We start from the raw sequence: 18,737 nt of genomic DNA, 5'->3' as shown, positions 1-18,737 counted from the left end.
CTTTGATCTCTATTTCCTTAATAGAGGCTTAGCCTCTGGTACCGAATCTTAACATTAGTAACAGTGTCTGGTGTGTAATCATTTATGTTTTAAGTTAGACAGCTGGCAATTGCTTCTTTCAGGAAGAGGAATGTTTGCATGTTTGTGTGCTACCAAAGTCAAATTAGACAAGCTATATGAGAATTTCTAGCTTCATGTTTTGAAGTAGGTGTGAGTACTTGGTCTTAAAAGGCTTTTTAAAAATTCAGCTTTAACATATCTGTAAATATAGTTAAAGAAAAACCTTAAAGGGGAGGGAGAGCATTAGGACAAATACCTAATGCATGCAGAGTTAAAACCTAGATGATGAGTAGATGGGTGCAGGAAACCACCATGGCACATGTATACCTATGTAACAAACGTCCACATTCTGCACATGTATCCCAGAACTTAAAGTATAATAAAAATAATTTTTTAAAAAGAAAAACTTTAGAAAGAAAAAAAGCAACTCTTAAAAAAAGATGATATATTTGCTATCAGTATTAAAATTGTTATATTTTCATGATTTCTATTTGTAATAGTTACATGATAAATACAATTTCTTTAAAACAACTAATGTTTCTGTGTCATAAGCATTGTTCACCATCGTGTTTAAACTTCAAGTCATGTCATCAAATAGGTAAATACAGTATACTAGTTTTTAACTAGAAGGCGGGAAAAAACCTACCTAACTTTGTTAGCTTGGTGTCTTATCCAAGGATACTCATAACTAATTCACAGCAACGGCAGTGCAGTACTCAAACTGAAGTGTTGACTCCAAAATCCTGGTCTTTTTACTATTGCCAATAACCATGAATTATATAAATTTGTATAGAATTCCATAGTTTGAGTATTTAATTAACATAGTTTTATCTTGAGTTGGGAGTGTGGATATGCTTGTAGTTGCTTCATATCTTTTAATGTTGGAGAAATATTCTTGTGGAAGATGTCTTGTATAGCACCCTGTAATTCCTCCATTTCTGTGCTACATCTAGTAGATCTAAAAGGTGAGGGGTCTGAATGTGTTTGTAAGTGGAGACCTTAGAGATTACCTGTTTCTGTCTCTTCAATTCATAAAAATTCTTTGCACTAAAACTTGTCCTATTTACATCTTTTTGCCTCTATACTATGCGCATCATCAGGACTAGAGTGGTAGCCTCCTATGGGTCTCCCTGACTGTAGTCTAACTACTCTTTTTTTTCTTTTTTTTTTTTTTTTTGAGATGAAGTCTCACTCTGTCACCCAGGCTGGAGTGCAGTGGCGTGATCTCGGCTCACTGCAACCTCCCTGCCTCCCAGGTTGATGCCATTCTCCTGCCTCAGCCTCCCAAGTAGCTGGAACTACAGGCACCCGCCACCACGCCCGGCTAATTTTTCTATTTTTTAGTGGAGACGGGGTTTCCCCGTGTTAGTCGGGATGGTCTCAATCTCCTGATCTCATGATCCGCACGCCTCCGCCTCCCAAAGTGCTGGGATTACAGGCATGAGCCACCGCACCCAGCCAGTCTAACTACTCTTAATCCATGTTTCCCATACTGCAGCTAGAATGATTTTTAAATCACATTTTAATCTGATAATGGCACCGCACTGCTTGCAATCTTGACTTCCTGTTGTCTTAAGGTAGTCCAAATATGAACCCTTGTGTGATATAGGCCTTACTTATTCAGCCTCACCTTTAAGCCATTCTCCCTTTTACAAGCTTCATACCAGCTTGTATGCAGTTTCTTGAAGGGGCTATGTTCCCACTTGCACCTCACCTCTTTTTTTTTAGATGTGAATTTTCGTTTTCTTTGGGAAGCCTTCCCTGACTCCATCTCTCTGCTTTATCTTCCCATATACTTTCCTGTTGTAATACTTACACCAAGTGGTGACTTCTTGGTTTTTCCTCTTTGTTGTGCTTTTTTTTTTTTTTTTTCAGTTATGTGTTAATAAACATTTGCTTTAAAAATTCTGAGCAATTAAGTGGTATAAATAGGCCAGACATGGTGGCTCACACCTGTAATCCTAGCACTTTGGGATGCCAAATCAGGAGAATCACTTAAGGCTGGGAATTCGAGACCAACCTTGGCGATAAAGCAAGACCCTGTCTCTATTAAAAAAATTTAAAAAAATTTTTTTTTTTTTTTTTTTTTTTTGAGACTGAGTCTGGCTCTGTCGCCCAGGCTGGAGTGCAGTGGCCGGATCTCAGCTCACTTCAAGCTCCGCCTCCCGGGTTTACGCCATTCTCCTGCCTCAGCCTCCGGAGTAGCTGGGACCACAGGCGCCCGCCACCTCGCCCGGCTAGTTTTTTGTATTTTTTAGTAGAGACGGGGTTTCGCCGTGTTAGCCAGGATGGTCTCGATCTCCTGACCTTGTGATCCGCCCATCTCAGCCTCCCAAAGTGCTGGGATTACAGGCTTGAGCCACCGTGCCCGGCTAAAAATTAAAAAATTAACCAGGCAGTACACACCTGTAATATTAGTTTCTTGGGAAGCTGAGGTGGGAAGACCGCTTAAGCCCAGGTATTTGAGGCTGTGGTGAACTATGATTGTGCCGTTGTACTCCAGCCTGGGCAACAGAGCCAGACCCCATCTCTTAAAATAAGAAACATTGAACAATCCAGTGGTATAAAGAATAAAAACTAAAAGCTCTTACTTTTGAACCCTGTTTCCAAGTTCATATATATCCTAGAGTATATATGCTTACATGTTTTTTAAATTAAAATAAGATCATGCTATTCATTTTTCTGCAGCTTATATTTTTATTAAATATTTGAGACTATATAGCACATTCTCTTTAATAATTATGTAACATTGCAGCATATCGATGACCCTAATTTGGTTAATAGTTCCTCTTGGTGGATATTAATTTCTTAAATTCATCCCTGGCAGAATATACATACCAGAAGAGCATTGATAATACCCATAATGTTTACTATTATTCCCCCAGCATCTAATACAGTGCTTTCCCTATAGAAAGCACTTAATAAAACTTGCTAAGCAATGCATGTACCTTTTCCAGGCGAAAAGTCTGCTGTGCCAGCTCTTACCCGATTTGTGTTGGTTACCTGTAATATATCAGTTCATATCAATGGTGAGAAATAGAATAACGGGAGTGTGGACTGGCCTTGGAGTCAGAAGGGTTGGGTTGGATTCCTGGGGATAAGCAGTGTTAGTTAGTATGGTCCTTTGTTGGTTAGATTCTAATAGGATACTTACTACATTCAGTTTAAGTGAAGATCAAACAACATAATGCATATACAAATACTTTGTAAGTGTAACACCCAGTACAAATGTTGGCATTACTGTCCCCCTCCCCATTCCTGGTAACCACTGCTTTATTTTCTCTCTCTCCCTCTTTCTCTCTCTTTTTTTTTTTGGAGACAGGGTCTTGTTCTGTCACCCAGGCTGGAGTGCAGTAGTCACAGCTCAGTGCAGCCTCCGCCTCCCGCCCTCAAGTGATCTTCCCACCTCAGCCTTCCGAGTACCTGGGACTACAGGCACACACCACCACACCTGGCTAATTTTTATAATTTTTGGTAGACACAGAGTTTTGTCATGTTGCCCAGGCTGGTCTCAAACTTGGCTCTAGCAATCCACCCGCCTCAGCCTCCTAAAGTGCTGGAATTACAGATGTGAGCCACCGTGCCCGGCCTTTATTCTCTGTCTCTATGTATTCAACTTTTTTTGTTTTTTTAGATTCCATATATAACAGATCAAATAGTAGTAGTCTTCTTTCTATCTGGCTTATTTCACTTAACATAATCTGGATGAACCCATCCAGATTCATCCATGTTGTGACAAATAGCAGGATCTCCCTTTTTTTAAGGCTGAATGATATTTCTGGAGGTGTGCGTGAATGTGTGTGTGTATGTGTAAACTACAGTTTCTTTGATCAAATAATAAAAAATAGCAGAAATTCAGGATGCACAAGTATGGAGATCTAATGTATACCGTGAGGACCTTAGTTAATAATATTGTATTCAGGATTTTTTGCTGAAAGAGTAGGCTTTACGTGCTCTAGGCACACATACACAAAAAGGGATAACAATGTGAAATGTTGGATATGTTAAATTTGCTTGACTGTGGTAACCATTTCACTATCAAATGTATAGCAAAATTTCATGTTGTACATGTTAAATATATACAGTATTTTTAAAAATGTCAGTACTATTAATATATTTTTCTTTGTCGGTTTTGTGGATTGATTTGTAACTCCAACGAGGTTTTTACATAGTTTAAAGTCTTGACCACCACCATCTTTACAAAGTTAAGGTCATCGGGTAAGAGACCTTATAGAATGCCCGGGAAGCCGTAACAGTATTCTTGAATGTTACTCTGTGTTTAGGGCTCTGGAGACATATACAATCCATCCCTATTGCTTTTCCTGGTTGATGTAAAAACCATATACTCACTTGGGTACATTTATGTATGGTAAATTAAGTTTTGTATATTTAGTTGTGAAAATTTCAAGTCCTACTTTTTTTTTTTATTTTATTTAACGTAATCTCTCTATTGCATCAGTTCTTGAAGAACAAGACAGGAACTCTTATACATACTTCTAGAATCTGTGCTAGTACCTAGCAGAAGTGCACGTCTTCCAACAAGTATCTTGACTTTTGGACAAGATATTGTGATTACCCACACACACATACATATATTGAGGAACTAAGCAATCAGTTATGAGGTTATGGGTTGTGTGGGGTTGTGGGGGTACTGCTATCATGTAGCAGTTTTATAACTGTAGGCAAAAATATTTTCAAACTAGTGGCATTCCCTTGGATATTTCTTACCTATTTCTTTGTATGCGTTGTGATTTTTATTGTTGTTGTTGTTAAAAACTGGCCATTTGAATCTAATAATTTGCATCTAATAATGTGGTGACTCTGGACATCAGATTCTCCTTGTTTCTGAGGTTTTACTAATTTGTTTTTGTTTTGTTTTTGATTATCATAAGTAGTCTCCATGCTGAGGATCAACCTGAGATGTAAACTTAAGGTCTTCTCAGGAATTTTCTGAGCCTGTGCCTTTCTCTGTATATTGTGATGACTTACTAATTTCTCTCAAATATGCAGTTGCCCTTCAATGTCCTAATTTTCAATGTGTGGTTCTCAAAAGGTGGGAAAATGAAGACAGGAAAAAATGATGCTGTCCCTTTAAGTTCCCTGGAAGTCACTTCAGCCTGAGGGGGAGGGGCTTGTAGCAACAGGGAAAGGGTGCTGCAATGGCTTCCTACCTCTGTGTCTGCACCTCCACAATCATAAGCAGGAGTCAGTGATCATAGCACAGGATAGGGTCCCATTTGCCCATCCTGGCTCCCGTAAGGAGCATAGGAGTTGTTCCAGGAACATATGCATGGCTGCCTGCCAATGGGCCGGGGATAAAGATGGGTAGCCACAGCTGAGGTAAGAGCTGAAATTGACCAAAATTAACTGTAATTTACTCTCCAAATCTTCCTCTGGGAGTTGCAAGTCCTCAATGGCTTCTAGAATTCTAAAGTAATTGCATCAAACAGATCTTGCCACAGTATGATTGTTGTCTAGGTTGGGAGACAAGATTCCTGGTCCTTTCTGCTCTGCTTTCTTCTCAGAATTTGCTCCTATAATAGTCTTATAAGTGGTTTCCGTATCTTTTGTTTTCCCCCAAAGTTGTTTCCTACATAGCTGTGAAAATGATCTTTTAAACATGCAAGTTGATTTTTATCTCCTTATTTAAAAGTTTTCAATGGCATTTTATCATTTTTAGTGTACACCGTTATATTTATGGTGCCCTTTCTGGTCTTCATAGTTTGTCTCTTGACTACTCTCGTTGCTGTATGTCATGCTTCCTATGTTGGTACGTATTCACACTGCTATGAAGAACTACCTGAAACTGGGTAATTTATAAAGAAAAGAGGTTTCATGGGCTCACAGTTTCACGTGGCTTGGGAGACCTCAGGAAACTTATAATCATGGCAGAAGGCAAAGGGGAAGCAAGGCATCTCTTACATGGTGGCAGGAGAGACAGAACAAAAGAGGAAGCGCTAAACTTTTAAACCATCAAATCTTATGTGAACTCACTCACTATCATGAGAACAGCATGAGAAAAATCTGCCCTCATGATCCAATCTCCTCCCACAAGGTTTCTCCCCTGACACATGGGGATTACAATTCTGGTTGAGAATTGGGTGGGGACACAGAGCCAAACCATATCATTCCACCCCTGGCCCTCCCAAATCTCATGTCCTTCTCACATTTCAAAACACAATCATGCCTTCTTTTTTTTTTTTTTTTTTGTTTGTTTGTTTTTGTTTTATTTGAGACGGAGTCTCGCTCTGTCGCCCAGGCTGGAGTGCAGTGGCCAGATCTCAGCTCCCTGCAAGCTCCGCCTCCCAGGTTTACGCCATTCTCCTGCCTCAGCCTCCCGAGTAGCTGGGACTACAGGCGCCCGCCACTTCGCCCGGCTAGTTTTTTGTACATTTTAGTAGAGACGGGGTTTCACCGTGTTAGCCAGGATGGTCTCGATCTCCTGACCTCGTGATCCACCCGTCTCGGCCTCCCAAAGTGCTGGGATTACAGGCGTGAGCCACCGCGCCCAGCGTACAATCATGCCTTCTTAACAGTCCCCCAAAGTCTTATGCCAACATTAACCTGGAAGTCCAAGTCCAAAGTCTCATCTGAGACAAGGAAGTCCCTTCTGCCTATGAGCTTGTAAAATCAAAAGCAAGTTAGTTACTTACAATATACAATGGGGGTACAGGCATTTGGTAAATGCTGCCATTCAAAATGGGGGAAATTGGCCAAAACAATGGGACTACAGGCCCCATGCAAGTCTGAAATGTAACAGGACAGTCATTAAATAGTAAGAGCTCCAAAATAATCTCCTTTGACTCCATGTCTCACATCCAGGGCATGCTGATGCAAGATGTGGGCTCCCAAGGCCTTGAGCAGCTCTGTCCTTGTGGCTGTGCAGGGTACACCTGCTGCAGCTACTTTCACAGGCTGCCATTGAGTGCCTGTGGCTTTGCCAGGTACACAGTATGAGGTTTTCTGGGATCTAGAGGATGGTGCCTCTCTTCTCACACCTCCAGTAGGCAGTGCCCCAGTGAGCATTCCGTGTGGGGGCTCCAACCCCACATTTCCCCTCTGTAGTGCCCTAGAAGAGGTTCTCCATGAGGGCTCTGCCCCAGCAGCAGACTTCTGCCTGGACATCCAGGTGTTTCCATACATTCTCTGAAATCTAGGCAGAGGTTTCCAAACCTCAGTTCTTATTTTCTGCACAACTACAGGCACAATACCATGTGGAAGCCACCAAGGTTCGGAGCTTGCACCCTGTGAAGCAACAGCTCAAGCTGTACCTTCACCCCTTTTAGCCACGGCTGGAGCTGCAGCAGCTGGGGTGCAGGGCTTCATGTCCCAAGGTTGCACAGAGCAGCAGGGCCCTGGTCCTGGGCTACGAAACCATTTTTCCCTCCTAGGCCTCCCGGGCCTGTAATGGCAGGGAGTGTGGTGAACATCTCCGAAATGCCCTGGAGACATAACATTTGGCTTCTTTTTACTCATGCAGATTTCTGCAGCCCACTTGAATTTCTCTTCAGAAAATTGGTTTTTCTTTTCTACCTCATGGTCAGGCTGCAAATTTCAAACTTTTACACTCTACTTCCCTTTTAAACATAAGTTCCAATTTTAGACTGTGTCTTTATGACTGGATATGACTGTACACTTTCAGAAAAAGCCAGGTTACATTTTGAATGCTTTGCTGCTTAGAAATTTCTTCTGCCAGATACCCTAAATCATCTCTCTCAAGTTCAAAATTCCACAGATCTCTAGGGCAGGGGCAACATGCTGCCAGTCTCTCTGTTAAAGCGTAGCAAGAGTGACCTTTGCTCTAGTTCTCAGTAAGTTCCTCTTCTCCCTCTGAGACATCCTCAGCCTGGATTTCATTGTCCATATCACTATCAGTGATCAATGGTTTTGGACAGAACCATTCAACAGGTCTCCAGGAAGTTCCAAACTTTCCGACATCCCCCTGTCTTCTTCTGAGCCCTCCAAACTGTCCTCTGCCTGCTACCCGGTTCCAAGTTCGCTTCCACATTTTCAGTTATCTTTATAGAAATACACCATGTCTCTCGGTACCAATTTTCTGTATTAGTCCATTTTCACACTGCTGTAAAGAACTAGCTGAGACTGGGTAATTTATAAAGGAAGAGGTTTAATTGATTTACAGGTTTGCATGGTTGGGGAGCCTTCAGGTAACTTAAAATCATGGTAGAAGGCAGAGGGAAAGCAAGGCATGTCTTATATGGTGGCAGGAGAGAGAGCAAGAGAGAGAGGCAAAGGAGGAAGTGCCAAACTTTTAAACCATTAGATCTTGTGAGAACTCACTTGCTATCATGAGAACAGCATGGGGAAAATCTGCCCCTATGATCCAATCACCTCCTAGCAGGTCCCTCCCCTGACACATGGGGATTACAATTCAAGATGAGATTTGGCCAGGGACACAGAGCCAAACCATATCACTTCCCTCAGACAGTTAACTCTCATTTGTCCTTCTGATCTTTAATCATATGTAGTTCTCAATTAAGTCTATTTGGATATACAAACCACCTCCCCCTATCTTTTATACTTTCTTAGAGCACTGTATATCTGTTTTATATATTCTACATTATTTTTATACTCAGTTTCTTTTATTTTAAAATAAATTTTGTTGCATATATTTAAGGTATATGATATGATGTTATAAGCTATGGTGTAAAATGGTCACTGTAGTGGAACAAATTAGCATCCGTCGTCTCACAGTCAGTCATTTTGCCCCCAGTGGCAAGAGCACCTGTAATTATGCATTTAGCAAAATCCTGAATACAGTACACTATTAACTATAGTACTCATGCTCAATATTTCATTTATTTGTGTGGGCTGGGTGCAGTGGCTTATGCCTGTAACCCCAGCACTTGGGAGCCCAAGGCAGGTGGACTGCTTGAGCCCAGGAATTTGAAACCATCCTGGGCAACATGGTAAAACCTCATCTCTATCAAAAACAAAATAAAAAAATGAGCTGGGTGCGGTGGCACACACCTGTAGTCCCAACTGCTCTAGAGTCTGAAATGGGAGGATCCATTGAGCCTGGGAACAGAGTGAGACTCTATGTCAAAATACGTACACACATACATACAAACATAAAATAAATCTCTATAATTCTTTCGTCAAAACATGGATCATCTGTGTTTTTTAGTCGAAACATGGAGCATATCAGTAGGTATATATACCACACATACCTACTGGTATATGTGGATGGTTACGGGATAGCAGAAGGATGTTACTCAGTTGGTACATCATTTAGCATAACACATTAAGATTTGGTTTTTGTGTGAAATAATATGTAGCTTTAAAAAATTCTTAGTCATAGGATATACCAATTTAGAGATATAGCTTTGTCACAAGTATACAGATTATAATTCTACAAACTAATTCCAAGGAGATTTAAAAAATTTTTAAATTCTATTTATTTTATTTTTAAGCTTTTATTTTAAGTTCAGGGGTACAAGTGCAGGTTTGTTACATAGGTAAACTTGTGTCATGGGGGGTTGTGGTACAGATTGTTTTATCACCAAGGTATTAAGCCTAGTACCCATTAGTTATTTTTTCTGATTCTTTTCCTCCTGCCACCCTCCACCCTCCAAAAGGCCTCAGTGCCTGTTGTTCCCCTCTATGTGTCCATGTGGTCTCACCATTTAGCTTTCACTTATAAGTGAGAATATGTGGTATTTGGTTTTCTTTTCCTGCATTAGTTTACGAAGGATAATGGCCTCCAGCTCCATCCATATTCCTGCAGAAGACATTACCTCATTCTTTTTTTTGTAGCTGCATAGTATTCCATGGTATATATGTGCCACATTTTCTTTATCCAGTCCATCACTGATGGGCAGTTAGGTTGATTCTGTGTCTTTTCTACTGTGAATAGTGCTGCAATGAACATATGTGTGCATGTATCTTTATAATAGAATGATTTATATTCCTCTGGGTATGTACCCAGTAATGGAATTGATGGGTTGAATGCTATTTCTGTCTTTAGTTCTTTGAGGAATCGTGACAGTCTTCCACAATGGCTGAGCTAATTTACACTTCCAGAAACAGTGTATAAGCGTTTTTTCTCCACAACCTTGCCAACTTCTGTTATTTTTTGACTTTTTAATAATAACCATTTGGACTGGTATTAGATGGTATCTCATTGTGATTTTGATTTGCATTTTTCTAATGATCAGTGATGTTGAGCTTTCTTTCATTTGATTGTTGGCTGCACGTATGTCTGTTTTGAAAAGGGTCTGTTCATGTCCTTTGCTCGTTTCTTAATGGGGTTGTTGTTTTTTTCCCTGTAAACTCGTTTAATTTCCTTATAGATGCTGGATATTAGACCTTTGTGGGATGCATAATTTGCAGTATTTTCTCCCATTCTGTAGGGTGTCTGTTTACTCTGTTGATAGTTTCTTTTGATGTGCAGAAGCTCTTAAGTGTAATTAGATCCCATTTGTCAATGTTTGATTTTGTTGCAGTTGCAACAAAATATATGTTGAGCTAGATGTCTCTGACTCTAATTCACCCTCATGTAATTCATTCTCATTTCCCTTTCTGATTTCTAAGTCCCACTCCAACATTGAGCAATTTGGCTTCTACCTTCTATCATCTGTTTACGTATTTGTTTAATCCTAGTAATATTTACCACTTTTCAGAATATTTTACCTGTGCCCGGTGAGAAACAACTTTATCAACTAGTGTACAATGTTTATATACAGGTTTTTTTCTTTTTTCTTTTTTTTTTTTTTTTTTGTCTTTAGTCGTACAGTTTTTAGCTAAAATATTTTATACAAAGTTTCTTGGACCCATTTATAAACCCACTATTTTGCAGAATTATAAAATTTGCCCCTTCATTCCCCATACCCATTTATGAGGTTATGTCTTACATTTTGTAATACAATTGGATTTGTTTGTCACAGTCTGCATTCTATCCTGGGTTCCCCCAAACCACTGGTAGATTTTTTTAAATTTACATATATTGAGAGTCATTCTTTGTCTCTTGTCAAAGGTCTGTGAGTATTGTCAAAGTTCTGTGGGTTTTGACAAATATATAGTGTTGCAGATCCACTACTACAGTGCTATGTATATTAGTTCACCACCCTTAAAATTCTTCCACTAGCAAACACTTCCTTCTCCCCAAACCCCTCAAAATCACTGATCTGTTTTCTCTATCAATTGGTCTTTCCCAGAATGTCATATGAATGGAATAATACAGTGTGTAACCTTTTTAATTGGGCTTCTTTGACTTAACAAAATGCATTTTAAGATTCATTCAACTTATGTGAATTAATAGTTTGTTTCTTTTAATTACTAAATATTATTCCTTTATAATTATGTACCACAGTTTGTTTATCCATTCACCTACTGAAGGACATCTTTGTTGCCAATTTATCAATAAAGCTGCTAGAAGCATTTGTGCTCAGGGTTTTGTGTGAACCTGAGTTTTCAAATCAGTTGGCCCAATACCTAGAACATGGTTGTGGAAGTCTCTGTTCGTAGGAAATTTCAAAACTGTCTTTCAAAGTGGCCGTACTATTTTGCATTCCCACCAATGTTGAAGGAGTACTCTGTAACTCTGCCGCCTCATTAGCGTTTCTTGCTGTTAATTTTTTGGATTTAGCTTTCTAATAGGTGTGTAGTGGTACCACATTATTTTTAGTTTGCATTTCCATAATGACAAGTAGATGCTGAACTTCTTTTCATATGCTTGTTTGCTATTCTTATATCTTCTTTGATGAAGTATCTTTTCAGATCCTTTGCCCATTTTAAAAATGTGTTGATTTTTTTCTTACTGTTGAATTTTAGGAATTCTTTATATATTTGGACTTCCTTTATCAGATATATGATTTGCAAATTTTTTTCCTAGTCTGCAGCTTGTCTTTTTATTCTCTTTGTAGTATCTTTCCCAGAAGAAAGAGTTTAATTCTGATAAGGTCCATTTTATCATTTTTCTTTCATGTGTCTTGGTTCTGGTGTTTTATGTTAAAACTTTTTACCAAAGGTCAAGGAGATTTTCTTCGCTGTTCTTCTAAATGTTTCATAGTTGTATGCTTTATATTGAGGTCTATGAATCATTTGAGTTAATTTTTGTGTAACTTGTGAGGTATGTGTCAAGGGTTTTTGTTGTTGTTGTTGTTTATGGTCATTCAATTGTTCTAGCATCACTTGTTGATTGAGACTATCGTGTCTCCATTGAACTGTGATTGCCCCTTTGTGAAAAATCAGTTTACTATATTTGTATGGTTCTATTTCTGGGATCTGTCTTTTGTTCCACTGATCTATCTGTCCATTCTTTTTCCAACATCATGCTATCTTGATTCCTGCAAACTTCAAGGTATACCTTGAAGTCAGGTAATGAGAGTGTTCTGATTTTTCCCTTATTTTTCTGAATTTTGGCTATTCTAGTACCTTTAGCTTTCTGGACTATTGATTGAGATTGCCTTGAATGTATAGATTATATTGGGAACAAATGAGATCTTAACAATATGAAGTCCCAAGTCATTAACATGGAATCTCTCTCCATCCATTTAGATTCTTTTATTCTTTTCTTTCTTTCATTAGTATTACGGACTTTTCCACATACAGATCCTGCAAATATTTTGTTGGATTTATACCTAAGTGTACTTCATTTAAAAAAAATTTCAAATTCTAGTTGTCCATTGCATATATGTAGGAGAGCAGTTAACTTTGGAATGTTGACGTTGTATCGTGCAACTTTGCTAAACTCAGTTATTAGTTTCATGAGGTTTTTTGTAGATTCTTCAGGTTTCTTACATAGACAATCATGTCATCTGTGAATGAAGATAGCTTTATTTCTTCCTTTCCCATCTGTATGCCTTTTATTTCTTTTTCTTGCCTTATTGTACTAGGTAGGGCTTCCAGTACAATGTTGAAAAGAACTGTAATAGAGAACATCTTTGCCTTATCTCTGTCTTAAGGGAAAAGCATTCGCTTGCCATTAAAAGTATGTTGTTAACTTTAGTTTTTTGTGTGTTGTTTAGTTTTGGTTTTTATTTTTTGCTTTTTTTCTTTGTTAAGACACAGTCTCACTCTGTTGCCCAGACTGGAGTGCAGTGGTGCAATCATGGCTCACTGCAGCCTTAACATCCTGGGCTCAAGTGATCCTCCCATCTCATCCTCCTCTCCCTCTCCCGCCGTATACAAAAGTAGCTAGGACCACAGGTATGCACCACCAGGCCTGGGAATTTTTTTTTATTATTTACAGAGCCACTGCACCCAGCCAGTTTTTTGTATATATCTGTTACTAGGTTAAGGAAGTTTTCTTCTGCATCTCGGTTTTTTAGAATTCTGTGATGAATGAGCATTTTTTTTTAAGTTTTATTTTAAGTTCAGGGGTACCATGTGCAGATTTGTTACATAGGTAAACTCATGTCACGGGGGTTTGTTGTACAGAATATTTTGTCACCCAGGTATTAAGCCTAGTACCCATTAATTGTTTTTCCTGACCCTCTCCTTCCTCCTAGCCTCCATCCTCCAAAAGGCTTCAGTGTCTGTTGTTCTCCTCTGTGTGTTCATGTGTTCTCATCATTTAGCTCCCATTTATAAGTGAGAACATACATTATTTAGTTTTCTGTTCCTGCATTAGTTTGCCAAGGTTAATAGCCTCTAGCTCCATCCATGCCCTCATAAAGGATGTGATCTCATTCTTTTTTATGGCTGCATAGTATTTCATGGTGTATATGTACCATATTTTCTTTATCCACTTTACCATTGATGGCCATTTAGGTTGATTCCATGTCTTTGCTATTGCTCATGGTGCTGCAGTGAACATACGTGTGTCTGTTTGTTTTTTTTTTTATTCTGTGTTTGGTCTTTAAATCAAATAGGATAGGTCATTTGTAATGTCAGTAGATAGGCCAGACATGGTGGCCTACACCTTTAATCCCAGCACTTCGGGAGGCAAAGGTGGGAGCATTACTTGAGGCCAGGAGTTCAGACCAACCTGGGCAACACAGTGAGATCCCATCTCTAGAAAAAATTTTTAAACTTAGCTGGGCACAGTGGCATGAACCTGCAGTCCCAGCTACTCTGGAGGCTGAGAGGCAGGAGGATCACTTGAACCCAGGAGTTCAAGACTTCAGTGAGCTATGATGATGCCGCTGCCTTCCAGCCTGGGTGGCAGAGCAAGGCCCTGTCTCAATGTAAATAAAATGTCAATAGATCTTATTTCTTATATATACTTAATTTAAATAAAATTAATCTTTATTTTTATAAATGGGAAAAGGCTAAAAGATACCTTTAGTGTTTAATATGTATAAGGTATTATTATATGAGATTAGTATTTCATCATGAAATTAATGGAAAAGTAAATAAAGACAATTTATGTAATTTAAAATAATATCCTGTTTTTTAAAATCTTACATAATCATATACCACACAGAACAATGAAGAATATTTTAAAACTTTCCTTTAGGATGGGAGTGAAGTTCTGTATTACTTTTAAAGTGATTTGAGAATATAGTAAAGGTAATAATTGCATAATTTGCATTAGTTTAAGAAATATCCAACTTATGCAGTGAACTTGTTCATTGTTAGAAGATCATGTGCATAATGCCGGGAATTTCATGACAAAGTGGTATAGTATATAAAGAATATGGCTTCCAAAATTTTTAAAGAGCCATCTAATGGCAAACCCTTAGTAAAATTTAAATGTTAGTCTCTCTATATGCTGAGGGATGAAATGAATACAGAATTACCTGTGCCAGAGCCATAGAGCACCCTTCTACTCAGCTTGCTGTGATAAATTGGCCAAAGGTTAAGCCATCAGTTCATTTCCTAATGTCTACTCAACAGTGGCTCTCTTTGTGTTTCTTCACTTGTTAAAGCAATACAGCAAGTGTTATTGAGAGGTAAAACAAAGCAAGCCTAACATCAGACACTGATGGCTTTTTAAAAAGTTGGAATCGGATGTTATTGCATGTTTCAAAGAGCATATTGATAGTACATCTTTATGGAAGCCACTGCTCTAGAGTGAACTGAATTGCAAATCAACTCAGCATTATGCATCAGTGATGCTCAGGTAAATATAAATAAATATTATGTTTAGTGGGCCAATTTTAGATAGTAGTGCTGTGGGCTTGGGAAATGATTTGAAAAAATTTTTTAAAAAACCCTTTAAAAAATTGCAAGACATAAGTTTATTTTCCTTAGCAAATTAATTAGAGTGGATTTTGTTTTCTATGTAAGTAAACCTTTTATTCATCAAATGTAGCTTTAAATATAATGTATAGAGGAAACCAGTTAATTTAAACATATAATGCTTTCAGAAACATGCAATATTATTTAGGACCTTTACTATAATAGTGCCAGAGTATGTCTGAGCATCCATGCAGATTAGATCTTGAACAGCTGCATGGAGTACACAGAAGTCATGATTCCTGCCTCTGCGAACTAACTTGAATAAAGTCTTTCATCTAGAGATCTCACTGTCTATTTCATGAATCCCTCATCTCATCTCTGAAGGGCTCATTCAGTTTAATACAGTTCAGTTTTGTGGTTTAGAGCTCTAGAAATCGCTATTGTAATTTATAAATCACAAAGTTAACGAATTAATTTTAAAAAATAGATAAAGTCCACTCTAAAATGATTTCTTTTACAAAGACGTAGTAACTTTGGATTCTAGCTCACATTTAACTAGTTGTGAACTGTATGATTTGAAGTATTTATGCTTTTAATGTCCAATTTCTCTGTGGTGATAACAAAGCCTAACATAGAATTAAGAGAAATAAACGTGTGAAAGTGCTTAAGTTCGTTTGTTCCTGCATAAATTTAGAGTGCTGTCATTCTGCCTTCTGTCTTAATCCTGCTCATGAACTGAGGCTCATGTCATATTCTATGTTCTGTGTGATGTGTTCTGTAAACACTTTAACAATGATTAAACTGAAAAAGTCACTCTCATGTCATTTAGATGTGATTTGAGAAAATACCAGATGATCTTTTCCTCATTTGGGTACTTATATCACATTTTGCCACTTGTTTGGCAGTAACCCATGCATGTGTTGCCTGGCATATTATGTTCTATACTTGTTATTCTTCTCTACAGATAATGAGTCATTTGAATTCTGAGATCTTGACTTAATTGAACCCTCATAAAAATTAATGTGTAGTGCTTTCTAGGTATGGAATAAACTTCTATTATTTTTAAAAACTGCTTTGGAATACCCACACACATTTCTCTTAAAATAGTGAAGATGGTCAAATTTGACTGTAATTTTACCAAGGAATTTATTATATTAAAGCCACCTGGTCATAATCTCAGGAATCTGATAAACAGTGTTTTAAAAATTTGAGTACAGGAACATTAGGAACCAGAGAAGTTTTTATTCAAACACTTCTAACACAGAGTGGCAAAAACATAAATGGAGATGAGCACTATGCATTAGAAACTGAAGGTGGCATTTATCCATGCAATCAGTGGATCTTATTGGTATCAACTAAATTCTAGGTGATCTGCTATAGTCTGGGGATATAATGATTTAAAAAAAAAGACAAGATCTGTACCTGATGGAGTTTATAGTGAGTAAACAGACAAATATTTAAACCAGACAGTAACAATGTATAAGGATTATGCATAAATATAATTATGTGAGAGGGCCAGAGGCGAAGATACTTTGCATACAGTGATTAGAAAAGGTCTTTCAGAGAAAGATGCAAATAGTAAGACCCAAAGAATGAGAACTTGCCTAGATTGTGGTCTCTGGTTTCTTTCTGAAAGCAATCAGAATTCCTTGGAGAACTAGCTTATTGCAAGTCTGGGCCAGGAACTGTAAAACAACAATAACAGCAACAACAACAACAGAGAAGCATTCAAAGTCTATTTGGGTTCGTGATATGGGAGCCAATTTGGAGGGGCTCTGACAGACCACAGATGTGACAATTTGAGCATCAGAAGAAAGCAACTGTAATTAATTGGAATGCCTCTATTATTTAAAATACATGAGTTTATAATGTTACTTTAAAAACTTGTTGTGCATCTTTGGACCCAAATATTGGACAATCAAATATTTATCCTGTCTTTCCTCCAAGAACTTTATCTCAGTATAACCAAATAGTTCATGAGGGATAATTCCTTATAGAATTATAGCTAATAAATGTAGAAAGAATAAGCTATTATACTTTAATGAAATGAAAATAAGTACTTAGGCAATGACACTTTTCACATTTTCCTATATATACTTGTGATTGTTTATGTTAGGAAATTTAAGTATCAAATTCAAAGGGAGGGGTAAGAATTTAGCAAGTAGGAATAGGAGTGGTTAGAAGATATTTTCATGCAATGGGAGCAGTATGAACAAGGTGCAGAGGTGAAAAACTACCATACATATTCAGGGAAGACATAGTATTTGGAGTTCCCAAAGTACAAGATATGTTAAGTGGAACTATTACGGATATGTAGTTGTATACAAGTTCTCAGAATACACAATATTTAGAAATAGTGAAACCAAATTGTTGCCAAGTTCAGGAGGAACTTGAGATTCAAGCTAATTTGACAACAGACCTTAATGGAAAGGTACCATGTAGAGTGTAGTGTTGATTTTACTTGAGTAATTTTTGCCTAGAGTAGGCAGTTGATTAATAAATGTGATTGTTCTTCATTTCAGCATTGTGTTCTTTTTAGTTACGTGTATAGAAATAAGTATCTCAATGTTAATGATTTCTATAACCATTACATTAGGCCCTGTTACAGTGTTAGGGGACCACATATATTCCTATCCAAAAGTAATGCATTGGCCAGGTTTGGTGACTCACACTTGTAATCCCAGCACTTTGGGAGGACAAGGCAGGTGGCTTGCTTGAGTCCAGGAGTTGAGCCATGGGCAACATGGCGAAACACTGTCTCTACTACAAATACAAAAAATTAGCCGGGCTCAGTGGCACATGCCTGTAGTCCCAGCTACTTGGGAGGCTGAGGTGGAAGGATTGTTTGAGCCCAGGAAGTTGAGGCTGCATTGAGCCATGATCGCGCCACTGCACTCTAGCCTGGGCATTGGAATGAGGCCTGGCTCAAACAAACAAAAACAAACAAGCAAAAAACCAAACATAATACATTGTATAATTGGAATGAGCAGTTTAAAATCAGTTCTTAACAAAATGGTCTTCTCATTTCAAATCCCTGTACCTCTCCCTGACACCTATTATAGATAAACATTCTGTTTTATCCAGATTTGTGTTGTGTAGATAATAATAAGTGGGCAAATTTCTTTGTAAAACAGTTTTTTTTTGTTGTTTGAAGTGACTTGTGTCATGGTATCGTTTAAAAAGAAAAGACCCTTAAAATCTGTCTTGAGAATCAATAGTATGGAACAGCACCAAAATTTGTTTATTAATTTTACATACCAGTATATATCTGTCTACTTCAAATGGAATTTGTTTTTCTCTTTCCTGGTATATGAGAGTTTGGCTGCTGAGATTTAGAAAGCTATGTGATCAGAGTTCTGTGGAGATGGACAGCTGTGTTCCCTGTGACATGCCAGAGGTGGTTTGTTTTTATGGCTAGTCAGATAGTTAAAAGTGAAAGGCATATCAATGAAGTTTCAACTTTCTCATCCTTATACTCACCCTTTTCCTAAAAGTGGAGACAAGAGAGGACTGGACAATAATGAAAGAAGGTTGTAGTGTTCTACCATTTATCATTGGTTTTTTTGTTTGGTTGGTTGGTTGGTTTGTTAATT

The 18,737-nt window shown here is 38.0% G+C and overlaps 1 protein-coding gene across 1 annotated transcript in view; it reads left to right on the top strand.

Moving 5' to 3' along the window:
• Positions 1-18,737, top strand: part of FCHSD2 (FCH and double SH3 domains 2) — a 339,502-nt gene that overhangs the window by 134,955 nt on the left and 185,810 nt on the right. The window lies entirely within an intron of this gene.

The sequence above is a fragment of the Macaca thibetana genome, chromosome 14 (genome assembly GCF_024542745.1).
Source record: "Macaca thibetana thibetana isolate TM-01 chromosome 14, ASM2454274v1, whole genome shotgun sequence".
NCBI lineage: Eukaryota > Metazoa > Chordata > Mammalia > Primates > Cercopithecidae > Macaca > Macaca thibetana.
This window is presented reverse-complemented; position numbering and strand designations above follow the sequence as displayed.